Below are 11822 nucleotides of genomic sequence, written 5' to 3' on the forward strand. Positions count from 1 at the left end.
CGGTGGTTCGCGCCCCGGCCGAGTCATTCCTAAGACTTAAAAAGTGGTCGGCGGCGCCCTCTGTTGGCTGCGGCTGCATCGGCTCGCTACAACGGGTCAGGTGCAATCGACATTTCGTTCTGTGTACATTGTTACACAGAATGACAATACAAGGAAATTATTATTATTATTATTATTTAACGTGTGTTTGAAGGGACAGTTCGGGGTCGAATATTAAACCCAAATTTTGGACTGAGTCACTCTGGGTGATGTTCAGAGAAGTCGCGGCATTTAGATGGACCCATAACTAACATTTCGGTCTTTTCAGAGTTAAGGCGCAAGAAGTTGAGTGACATCCATTCTTTGATCTCAGTGAGGCAGGCCTCCAAATTTCCACGGCAGATTCCGCCATCGGAAGATATAGTTGAGTGTCATCTGCGTAGCAATGGAAACTGATATTATACCTAAAGGAAGCATGTCAATGCTGAAAAGAAGGGGGCCAAGTACTGAACCCTGCGGAACACCACGTAAATAAACATAACAGGGTGGACCAGTTATACCTTTCCTCATTTCAAGTCATGTTTTTTTGTATAGCCCTTTATCACAAGGAGTCTCAAAGACCTGCACAGACCACATACTATTGCAAACTACAGACGACACCATCCCCTGATCTGCAACCTACATGAGAGCAAGGAAAAATTCATAACCTTAAACCAAGTGCATTAAGAGCGTTCTTTGATTTTAATTTTATGCTAAAAAGAATTTTGCATTGAAAAGTTGAGTGGTCGTTTCCTTAAAAAGTTCAAAAATAAATAATTTCTCTACGGGTGGATGCTAACGAGTACATGCTAATAGATACCAGCTAACGAATTCGGTAAACCAGAATTAAACATTGAAAAAAGGTAATATGGAATGAAAAAAACGTGAATTTATTGGATTTTTCTTTTCTCTTTTCTCTTTTTTTCTCTTCTCTTCTTTTTTCCTCTCTTTTTTTCTCTTTTTTTTTCTCTTTTCTCTTCTTTTCTTTTCTCTTCTCTTCTTTTTCTTCTTTTTATTTTCCTTTTTTTCCTCTTCTCTTCTCTTTTTACTCTTCTTTTCTCTTCCCTTCTCTTCTTTTATGTTATTTTCTTTTCTCTTTTTTCCTCTTATTTTATTTTCTCTTCTCTTTTTAATTTTATTTTATTTTCTCTTCTTTTCCTTTCTCTTCTCTTCTTTTTCTTCTTTTTATTTTCCTTTTTTTTCCTCTTCTCTTCTCTTTTTACTCTTCTTTTCTCTTCCCTTCTCTTCTTTTGTTATTTTCTTTTCTCTTTTTTCCTCTTTTATTTTATATCATCTTCTCTTTTTTATTTTATTTTGTTTTCTCTTCTTTTCTCTTCTCTTCCTTATTTTTCTTTTCCTTTTTTTCTCTTCTCTTTTTACTTTTCTTGTATGATATTTTCTCTTGATTTCTCTTTCCCTTTTCTTTTCTCTTCTTTTCTTTTCTCTTATTTTTCTTTTTATTTTCCTTTTCTCTCTTTTCTCTTTTCACTCTTTCCTCCTCTCTTCCTTCTTTTTCTTTTCCTTTTTTCTCTTCTCTTTTTACTTTTCTTTTCTCTTCTTTTCTTGTATGTTATTTTCTCTTGTTTTCTCTTTCCCTTTTCTTTTCTCTTCTTTTCTTTTCTCTTCTCTTCTTTTTCTTCTTTTTATTTTCCTTTTTTCTCTTCTCTTCTCTTTTTACTCTTCTTTTCTCTTATCTTCTCTTTTTTTATGTTATTTTCTTTTCTCTTTTCTTTTCTCTTTTTTTCCTCTTCTTTTATTTCCTCTTCTCTTTTTCTTTTCTTTTCTCTTCTCTTCCTTCTTTTTCTTTTCCCCTTTTTTCTCTTCTCTTTTTACTATTCTTTTATTTTCTCTTTTCTTGTATGTTATTTTCTCTTGTTTTCTCTTTCCCTTTTCTTTTCTCTTCTTTTCTTTTCTCTTTTTCTTTTCATTTCTCTTCTTTTCATTTCTTTTCTTTTCCTAACATGACCGGGGACATATCATTTTAGTGTATTGTACTTGAATCAGACTCATTTATTTAAAATGAATGTCCTGCATAAATATCAGCATATACTACTATGGTTGAGGACACATAAGCATAGAAGACAAAAAATTTATAAGCCCGTTTTTTACACAAACACCACCATTTTATGTCCCTGGGACTCCAATGGCCCCAAATTACAGGAATGATTTATTTACTACTCTGAATATTGTGAAAATGTTCCCAGTATTTTGCAGACCATGGTGGTAAAAAGCCTCAAAAGGAGTTCCCGTCTTCCCTCCGCTAGAGGGCAGCATCGTCTCGTTTGGATTCTGATGGAATAAGAAGGCATACTCAACTGTTCAGGAAAGAGGATTTTTTTGTGTTTTTCCACTATTATTACCCCGCTGAGTTTTAGCCTAATGGGATTATACGTCTTCTCGTTGATATCAACGTATCGTGCATTGTGTTCTGCAGCAGACAGCGGACAGCAAATGCTATCACAGGGGCAGGATGTAGGTGTGTTGGGTGGGTGTGACTGTGATAGGCTAGCATATGCTGTCAATCAAAACAAACTGCGAAACATGCCTAGTAGTGCATAACAGTGGCATATCAAATGCCTTTTGGGTGGGTGTTTTGGCTGGGCAAGCACGGGGAGAACATGCAAGAAGAGACCAGGGACCGTCAACAGTGGAGAGTTGCATCCTCATTGGTGGCCCGACGGCCCACTTCCGTGAAAAACACTGGAAACAGGGCTGAGCATTTTTGGGGCAATAATAGTCTTTCCCTCCAAATCACACGACAATTCTGACGGATTAAAAAAAAGTCCGCCTAAAAGCATGTCTGATTCGCTCAAGGTTTCTTCTTGTAATTAGTTTGCTTCGCCCTAAAACCCCCTTTAAAAATACACAGGCATACAGAAGACTAATGTGTCTTTTTTTCCACAGAAGTGAACTCCATCGAATATGGCCGAATTAGTCGGATTAGTCTCTCTGGGAAGCCCTTTCTCTAGTCCTCTTCTCCTCTTGGCCCACGTCTTTCCGCAAGATGATGTGCCGGCTCCTCCCACGGGCGTGTCAATGAAGCCCAACGTGAGCTCCACCACCTCGCCGCGGTGTCTGGAAAACTCAAAACAACTCCGAGCGTTTCTCAAAACAATGCCTGCCGTCCTCCGTCATTCCTGCTATCAACAGAACTAGACAAAATATTTTGCATTCAGAACGGCGCGACCTGTCATTGAACTATAGCCTACTCGGTGAAAATCTTCATTGCACTCAATAAATGTATCTTGTATTCAATTGTATAAAATCCTTTATAGTCAAATGTATGAAATCCTTCAACGAGCTTGTCTGATAAATGGGTGATCGCTCCGAAAATCTTTAACCAGTAGTAACCAAATCCAATGATGACTGACATATTGGTTAGCCAATGAAAATCCAAATATAATTGTATTCCACATTCCAGGGTTGCATTCAAATCAGAACCGGAAATATTGTGTGCAAGGCAATCCATGTTTCATTTTTACGCACCATTATTATGCGCAAGTGCACGATCATTAATTCTAGAAAGAGAAGTCAAACATCTACAACTCTTTCAGAATGTCTAAAAAAGATGGCCGAGATAAAATACACGTTTGCAAAGGTTTTAGTGTTGTAAACTGGTCGTTTCCAAATGGCCGCTTTTGGAAACGCCTAAAACTACTATTAGGAAAATGTGTAGAAGGAGGAGGACCGGACCAGAACGGAGGCAGGAGGCAGGAAGGGACAACTCAATTGCGTTGACGATCAAAACTTTTATTTACCAAAATAAAAGTCGTCCAAAACTCAGGGACAAGACAGAACAAACAGGCTTTAACAAAAAACGTGCAAACACAGGTTTCTTCCGACTCAAACAAAACAGGACAGAGCAAAACAGAACGGGAAATGCAGACAGAAAATGCGGGGGCAGATCTAAATTCATTAACATTTTAACCAAGTGTACTCCATCGAAACTGGACGAATTAGTGTCGTTGGAGTCTCTGGGAAGCCTCCTTCTGAAGTCCTTTAGCTCTCTCCTTATCGGCCCACGTCTCCCCGCCAAATGGTGTGCCGGCTCCTCCCATGGGCGTGCCAAGGAAGCCCAACATAACATTGTGGACCTGTTATACCTTTCCTCATCCATGACAACGTGGGCTTCACAATCTCATAGACGAGCGTCTTGTTCTCAAAACAACGCCTGCCGTCCTCCGTCAGAGTCCTGTTTGGGCGGCAGTAGCTCAGGAGGTAGAGCGATCGTCTTAGGATTAAGGGATCCCAGTTCGAATCCCGGCTTGTCCGTGTTACATGTCGAAGTGTCCTTGGGTAAGACACTGAACCCCCAATAAGCAGGTTAGCGCCTTACATGGCTGCACAGATCACGGCCACTATTGGGAAATGTGAAGCACATTGTAAAGTGCTTTGGGAAGTCATTGACTTGAAAATATTCGGCATTTGGAACAGCGTGACCCGCCATTGAACTAAAGCCCAGTCAGTGAATATCTTGCATTCAACTCACTAAATGTAACTTGTATTCAATCGTATAAAATCCTTCATAGTCAAATGTATAAACTCCTTCACCGTGCTACACTCTTTTTGCAGGCACGCGATTGAAAAAAGGCAAACTGGACAGGAGCCTTAAAGGGGTTAAAGCCGAGCGAGTACGGAAACGAGACGCGACGGGAGGTAAAGTGATTTCTTGCGCCACGACCGCCAATCTTTTTATAGCTCGGCCGCATCATATTGCCACTCGCTCCCGTCCATCTCCACGTGGACCGCTTACGCTTGCGTCGCCATGGCGACGTCTCCATTCAAGACCCCCGCGTCCGACCTCTTCTATTCTTTCTTCTGTTGTTGCGCTCTGACCCGCATCACCCGCTTTGCGCCGTCCCACCGGCGGCTTCCAGTCGTGCAACATCTGGATTCCTCGATGATTTGAATGGATTTACGCGTTTGGGTTCTTAATCATGAACAACTTTATTTAACACTGAATATAACACAAGCACCCCCGAAAATTACGACATTTTTAAATGATACGTGGACCCTATTTACTGTAAATTCCGGACTATAGAGCACCCTTGATTATAAGCCGCACCCACCGCATTTTAAGATAACCGCTTTTGTACTTACACAAGCCGCACCTGTATATAAGCCGCATGCGCCCACATTAAAAACATGCAACACATTTACAAAATTCAGCCAGACCTGAATTTAAGTCCCGCGGTTGTAACTGAAAATAAAGTAAACAGTCCAAAAACCACAGCCGGCAATATGAACGGACAATGATACCGGTGCTTAAGGTTTGATGCAGACCTGCAGAGTCCGGGTCCTGTTGAAAGTAATCCAAGGAAAAAAAATGTATAATTCCAAAGGTAAGGGTGGGAAAATTATATATCCACTATATATATATATATATATATATATATATATATATATATATATACTTTGAGTACCGTAAATTGTGGACTATAAGCCGCTACTTTTTTCCCTAACTTTCAACCCTGCGGCTTATTCAGTGATGCGGCCAATTCATGTAATTTTTCTAACAGCCGCTAGCGGCGCTCGAGTGTTGCTACCATTAACTGCCCTGTCAAAGCTATATTATTATTATTATTATTATTATCAAAGCTTTGAAAACTCTCTCGGTGTACCGTCTTTCTTTGTAAATATGTGTAACCCATGTATAATATGTATTTGCAACTGTATATTTTTGTAATGTATTTATTTTAGACACTTATTCTGATATGTTTTGCACGAGTGAACGAAAAAGGAGGGGCGGAACAAACGCGGGGTGACGAGTTTAAGTGGGGACCGCTAAAGGTGAGGGACAGACGAGGAAAGAAGGTAAAAAGTTGGTTAAAGAAAAAGGAACTGCGTGAGGAAATGTGTTCATCTGAAATATTTTTCCCACCCTTACCTTTGGAAATATACACTTTTTTCCTTGGATTACTTTCAACGGGACCCGGACTCTGCAGGTCTGCATCAAACCTTAAGTACCGGTATCATTTTCCGTTCATTTTGCCGGCTGTGATGTTTGGCCTGTGGACTTTAATGATGGACATTTAGTTTCAATCGCGGGACTTGAAGTCAGGTTTGGGTTAATTTTGTGTTTGTGTTACATGTATAAATATGGGCGCATGCGGCTTATATACAGGTGCGGCTTGTGTACGCACAAAATCGGTTTTCCTCTTCAAATGTGGTGGGTGCGGCTTATAATCAGGTGCGCTCTGTAGTCCGGAATTTACGGCACTCTCTTAGTAGAAGAAGCCAGCCAAACACATTTCTTGCAGCGCTGTTGGCACTGAGTTGAGTTGGCATCTAAATACAAAAGTTGCTGAAATTGAAATGAGAGAGCAGGTGCACAAACGGGTATTCCAATGATGCGTTCACTGGCCGCTTCAGAACATCTAATAAGATTCAATATAAGGGCCACGGTCGCTCTCGGCAGGGCCTGTATTTAATAATCCTCCTGGAATACACAAGGTTCGTACGGGTGCTGGAAATCCTTGAAAATGCTCGAATTCTAATGTTGTGTTTCGAGGTTTGAAAAGTGCTTGAAATCTAGTTGAAATTCTTGTTAATGCCTGAAATTCTTGCCATGTTTCTTAAGTCAGGTGTTGGGCTGGGGCAGTGGTGCTCAAATAGCGGGGCGGGCCCACCTGTGACGGATTCTCCGTCACAAATTCTGTGCAATTGCCAGGGTTCGTACGGATGTTTGAAATTCAATGTTGTGTTTTCAAGGTCAGGAAAGTGCTTGAATTTCGAGTGAAGTTTTCAGAGCAGCCCGAGAAATATAGTACACAGAAGCTTTGACGGGAGAGGAAGAAGCCGTTTATTTTGAGTCATTCGTCTAGGAGACAATCAGCTTTCTTATACCCTTTTTGGAGCAGACACATTCTTAGTACGTCCCCTCGCGATGACGCACTTGTTTTTTCTCAATGTGCATGCTTTTCGGGAATTGACAATGTTTTTTCAGAACGTTTTCGTCCTCTTTCGATTCTCCAAAGTCACACCATTTCCAAGAAAATCGTTGGGGTCGGCCTGACATCTAAACTCCTATCAGCTTGCCGGAGGAATGTTGCTATTTCGCAAGCTAATCCAAACCAAGCGAGTGTTTTTATTAATAACACTCGCTGACATCTAAACTCGGGAGAAACAAGCCTGGAATTTCCCGTCTTGAACAAATGTGTTCTCCTTAAGTCAAGCTTGACTCCAATAAACCACAAGAAAGTGCTTGTGAATGCCTGAAATTCTCGCCACGTTTCTTAGGTTAGGTGTTAGGCTAGGGCAGTGGTTCTCAAAGGGCGGGGCGGGCCCCCCGCGAGCCCCCCCTGTGACGGAACGCGATTCTCCGTCACAAATTCTGTGCAATTGCCAGGGTTCGTACAGATGCTTGAAATCCAATGTTGTGTTTTCAAGGTCAGGAAAGTGCTTGAATTTTGGGTGAAGTGCTTGAAAATGCTTGAAATTGTTGCCATTTTCATATCATTTGGCAGTATGACTATAGACCACGCAATAAATGAAGAAAAAAAAGTGTGAAAATGACGCACCTGCTTCTCTGGCTCCTCATTATGGCGTTTTAATCTGAAGGGTCACCGCCCCCTACTGGTCGCACCCAAGAAGGCAGCTCTATATAGAAAACCGACTCTTTTGGCTCGGCTCTTTCGGTTCCCAATCGGCTATTCCTATTTTTTTCTTTTTATAATGATATCCATCCATCCATCCATTATCTGCACCGCTTATCCTCAGTAGGGCCGTGGGGGCGCTTGAGCCCCATAATGATATATTATCAATAATAATAAAACATTATGCACCAAATCATTCCGTCATTAGAAATGTCATATATTTTGCAGAGGATCCCAGATATAGAAAGATAGTCACAAATCAAAATTTTAGCTTTTTACGCTAATAAAAGATTTTATGTTGAAGAAGAGTACAAAATCCCTGAAAATGCAACACGATGAAATATAAATAATAATAATAATAATAATAATAATTTCCTTGTATTGTCATTCTGTGTAACAATGTACACAGAACGAAATGTCGATTGCACCTGACCCGTTGTAGCGAGCCGATGCAGCCGCAGCCAACAGAGGGCGCCGCCGACCACTTTTTAAGTCTTAGGAATGACTCGGCCGGGGCGCGAACCCGAACCTCCCAGTCTCAAAGCGGGCGCCTTACCATCTAGGCTACTGAGCTGGTCAATACAGAAGATAATTGAGAAGCGCTGGGCTAGGGTTAGGAGCTAGGGTTTGGGTTTCAAATCAGGGTTTCTAAACTTATTTTATGGTTTCAAAATAGGATTGGAGCTAGGGTTAGAATATAAGGTTAAGGGTCCCTATTAGGGTATTAAACTGAATTAAGGGTTCTGAAATAGGATTGGGGGTAGGGCTTAAAGCTAGAGGAAGGTGTAGGTTTAGGAACCAGGGTTTAAGCCCTATGTTAGGGTTCTAAATTTCCCTGCGGGGATGAATAAAGTATCAATATGTAATATGTCATATCTATCTATCTATCTAACTAACTAACTAACTAACTAACTAACTAGACTGAATATAGGGTTCCAGGTTAGGTTTAGACCTTGGGTTACGGTTTGAAACAGGATTAGGGCTACAAACTATGGTTTGAACTCCATGTTAGAGTTCGAAACGGAATATAGGTTTCCAGGAAAAGTTCCAGAGCTAGGGTTGCAATTTAAAACAGGGTTAGGTTTACAGTTAGGGTTAGATGTAGGGTAAGGCTTTGGAATGCAAGTTAGGGTTTTAAGCCAAATTTAGGGTTCCAAAATAAGGTTGAGGCTAGGGCTTAAGGCTAGAATAAGGTGTAGGTTTAGGGTTTAGGAACCAGGGTTTAGCCCCTATGTTAGGGTTATAAACTAAATGTAGGGTTCCAGATTAGGTTTAGACCTTGGGTTACGGTTTGAAACAGGATTAGGGCTAGGAACTGTGGTTTGAACTCCATGTCAGTGTTCTAAACGGAACATAGATTTCTGGGAAAAGTTTCAGAGCTTGGGTTGCAATTTAAAACAGGGTTGGGGTTACACCTAGGGTTGGATGTGTAGGGCAAGGGTTTGGAAGGCAAGTTAGGGTTTTAAACCGATTTTAGGGTTCCAAAATAAGGTTGGGGCTAGAGTAAGGTGTAATTTTAGGCTTATGAACCAGGTTGTCAGTCTATCTTTGGGTTATAAACTGAATGTAGGGTTCCAGATTAAGTTTAGACCTTGGGTTACGGTTTGAAACAGGTAGGGCTAGGGACGATGGGTTTCTGGAAAAGTTTCAGACCTAGGGTTGCAATTTTAAAACAGGGTTAGGGTTACAGCTAGGGTTGGGTGTAGGGCAAGGGTTTGAAAGGAAAGTTAAGGTTTTAAACTGATTCTAGGATTCGATAATGAGGTTGGATCTAGACCTTAAGGCTAGAGTAAAGTGTAGGTTTAGGGTTTAGGAACCAGGGTTTAAGCCCTATGTTAGGGTTATAAACTGAATGTAGGGTTCCAGATTAGGTTTAGACCTTGGGTTACGGTTTAAAGCAGGGTTAGGGCTAGACACTATGGTTTAAACTCCATGTTAGTGTTCTGAACTGAATATGGGTTTCCAGGAAAAGTTTCAGGGCAAGGTGTTTCAATTTAAAACAGAGTTAGGGTTACAGCTAGGGTTAGATGTAGAGCAAGGGGTTTGGAAGGCAAGTTAGGGTTTTAAACCGATTTTGGGGTTCCAATATAAGGTTGGAGTAAGGTGTAGGTTTAGGGTTCTAAACTAAATGTAGGGTTCCAGGTTAAGTTTAGGCCTTGGGTTACGGTTTGAAACAGGTAGAGCTAGGGACTATGGGTTTCCGGAAAAAGTTTCAGAGCTAGGGTTGCAATTCAAAACAGGGTTAGTGTTACAGCTAAGGTTTGATGTAGGGCAAGGGTTTGGAACACATGAATAGTTGGACATTGTTTGATCTCATCTTCTAAATTATTCCAAAGTTTGACTCCACACACAGACACACCCATACTTTTCCTTGTTGTTCTCACCCTTGGGATTTTGAACCCACTTTTTATTGTACATTGAACAAAAGCACAGTCAGTGAATATCTTTATTGCATTAAACTGAATACATGTCACTTGTAGTCAATCGTATAAAATCCTTTACCGTGGAACCTCGGTTTTCGAACACCTCTCAGTTCGAACAAATCGGAGTCCGACCAAAAATTTTGAGAAATTCTTGTTTCGCTGTTCGGTCAAAAAAATCGGAGTTCGAACGCCGGTAATGCGTGAGTGCGTACACTAGGGTGCGATACTGAGCAGCGTACGGGTGTTTTAGCCCCTTATTATGCCTCCGAAGAAAGTCAGTGCAAGCGGCAAAGTTGCTACAGGTGAAAAAAGAAAAGTAGTGCACACAACTATTGCATTTAAGAAAGACATAATAGCAAAATATGAAGGAGGTGTGCGAGCGCCTTCTGCTGACCACCACAAAGGTAAGAAATCCTATTCATAATTCTTTTTTTTATCCTTTTTTAAAATTTTTACACGTTCATGTTAGTGTAATCTTTCGTACGGAAGATTACGATAACGCGAACGTACGATTAGCCTGGGTTAGCTTCATTTTTACGTTAAACATTCAAGGTAAACATTCAGGGTGTTGGAACGGATTAAAACGATTTACATTATTTTTAATGGGAAAAATGATTTCGGTGATGGAACAAATCGGTTTTCGAACAGGGTTCTGGAACCGATTATGGTCGAGAACCCAGGTTCCACTGTATAGTCAAATGTATAAATTTCCTTTACTGGTTAGCATTCAAATCCATTGTCCTCGATTGTTATCATAACCCTAAATGTTCTCAGGAAGAAACTACCGTCCTTAATAACAGTGATTTTTGTGTGCATGTGGCACAAACTGGGTTGGGTAGGGTTTCTTTAACTGGATTACTTTGAATTACTTTTGGATTACTCCAATACCAAATATGCTAATAAAAGACAAAAGTAACTAAATATGAATAAAATGACGCACCCACGGTTTTTTCCGCAAGCTGGTGTGCCGGCTCCTCCCATGGGCGTGCCAGGAAAGCCCCCACGTGGAGTCCACCCCCTTGCCTCGATGTCTGGAAAAACTCAAAACAGCAGAGCGTTTATCAAAACAATGCCTGCTGTCCTTCGTCAGAGTCCTGTTATCAGGGTTTGGTAGGGTTACTTTCACTTGATTACTTTCAATTACTTTTGGATTACTCCAATACCAAATATGCTAATAAAATGAGTAAATATTGCGCAGGGTTGGGGAGTAACGGCAAAAATGATGCTGGCAAGCTGTTTGGATTTATTTTCCTTTTGTTTCTGTCGCATTTTCTGTTCATTTTGCCGGAGATCAAAGAGATCAAAGCCAGGAGAGAAAGCTTACCACGTGTTGTGAGTCATCATTTTATTCATATTGAGTTTCTTTTGTCTTTTGTCTGTGGCTCAGGAGGTAGAGCGCTCGTCTTGGGATCAAGAGATCGCAGTTGGAATCCCGGCTCCTCCGTGTTACATGTCAAAGTGTCCTTGGGTAAGACACTGAACCCCTAATGCCCCCAATAAGCAGGTTAGCGCCTTACATGGCTGCACGGCCGCTATTGGGAAATGTGAAGCACACTGTAAAGCCCTTTATAAATGCAGATCATTTCATCATTTTATATTATTAGCATATTTGGTATCGGAGTAATCCAAAAGTCATTGAAAGTAATCCAGTTAAAGTAACCCTACCCAACCCCGGGCACAAACAGACACGGCTCAAGCTGATTGGTCAGTGCGGCTGTTGTGTTGCGTATAAAAAGCTGGAACCTCTGCAAGGAGCGCTCACTCTCAAGCGACCGGGAAACACCTG

Source organism: Urocampus carinirostris, chromosome 12 (assembly GCF_059441175.1).
Source record: "Urocampus carinirostris isolate Australia breed hairy pipefish chromosome 12, RoL_Ucar_1.0, whole genome shotgun sequence".
Classification (NCBI taxonomy): domain Eukaryota; kingdom Metazoa; phylum Chordata; class Actinopteri; order Syngnathiformes; family Syngnathidae; genus Urocampus; species Urocampus carinirostris.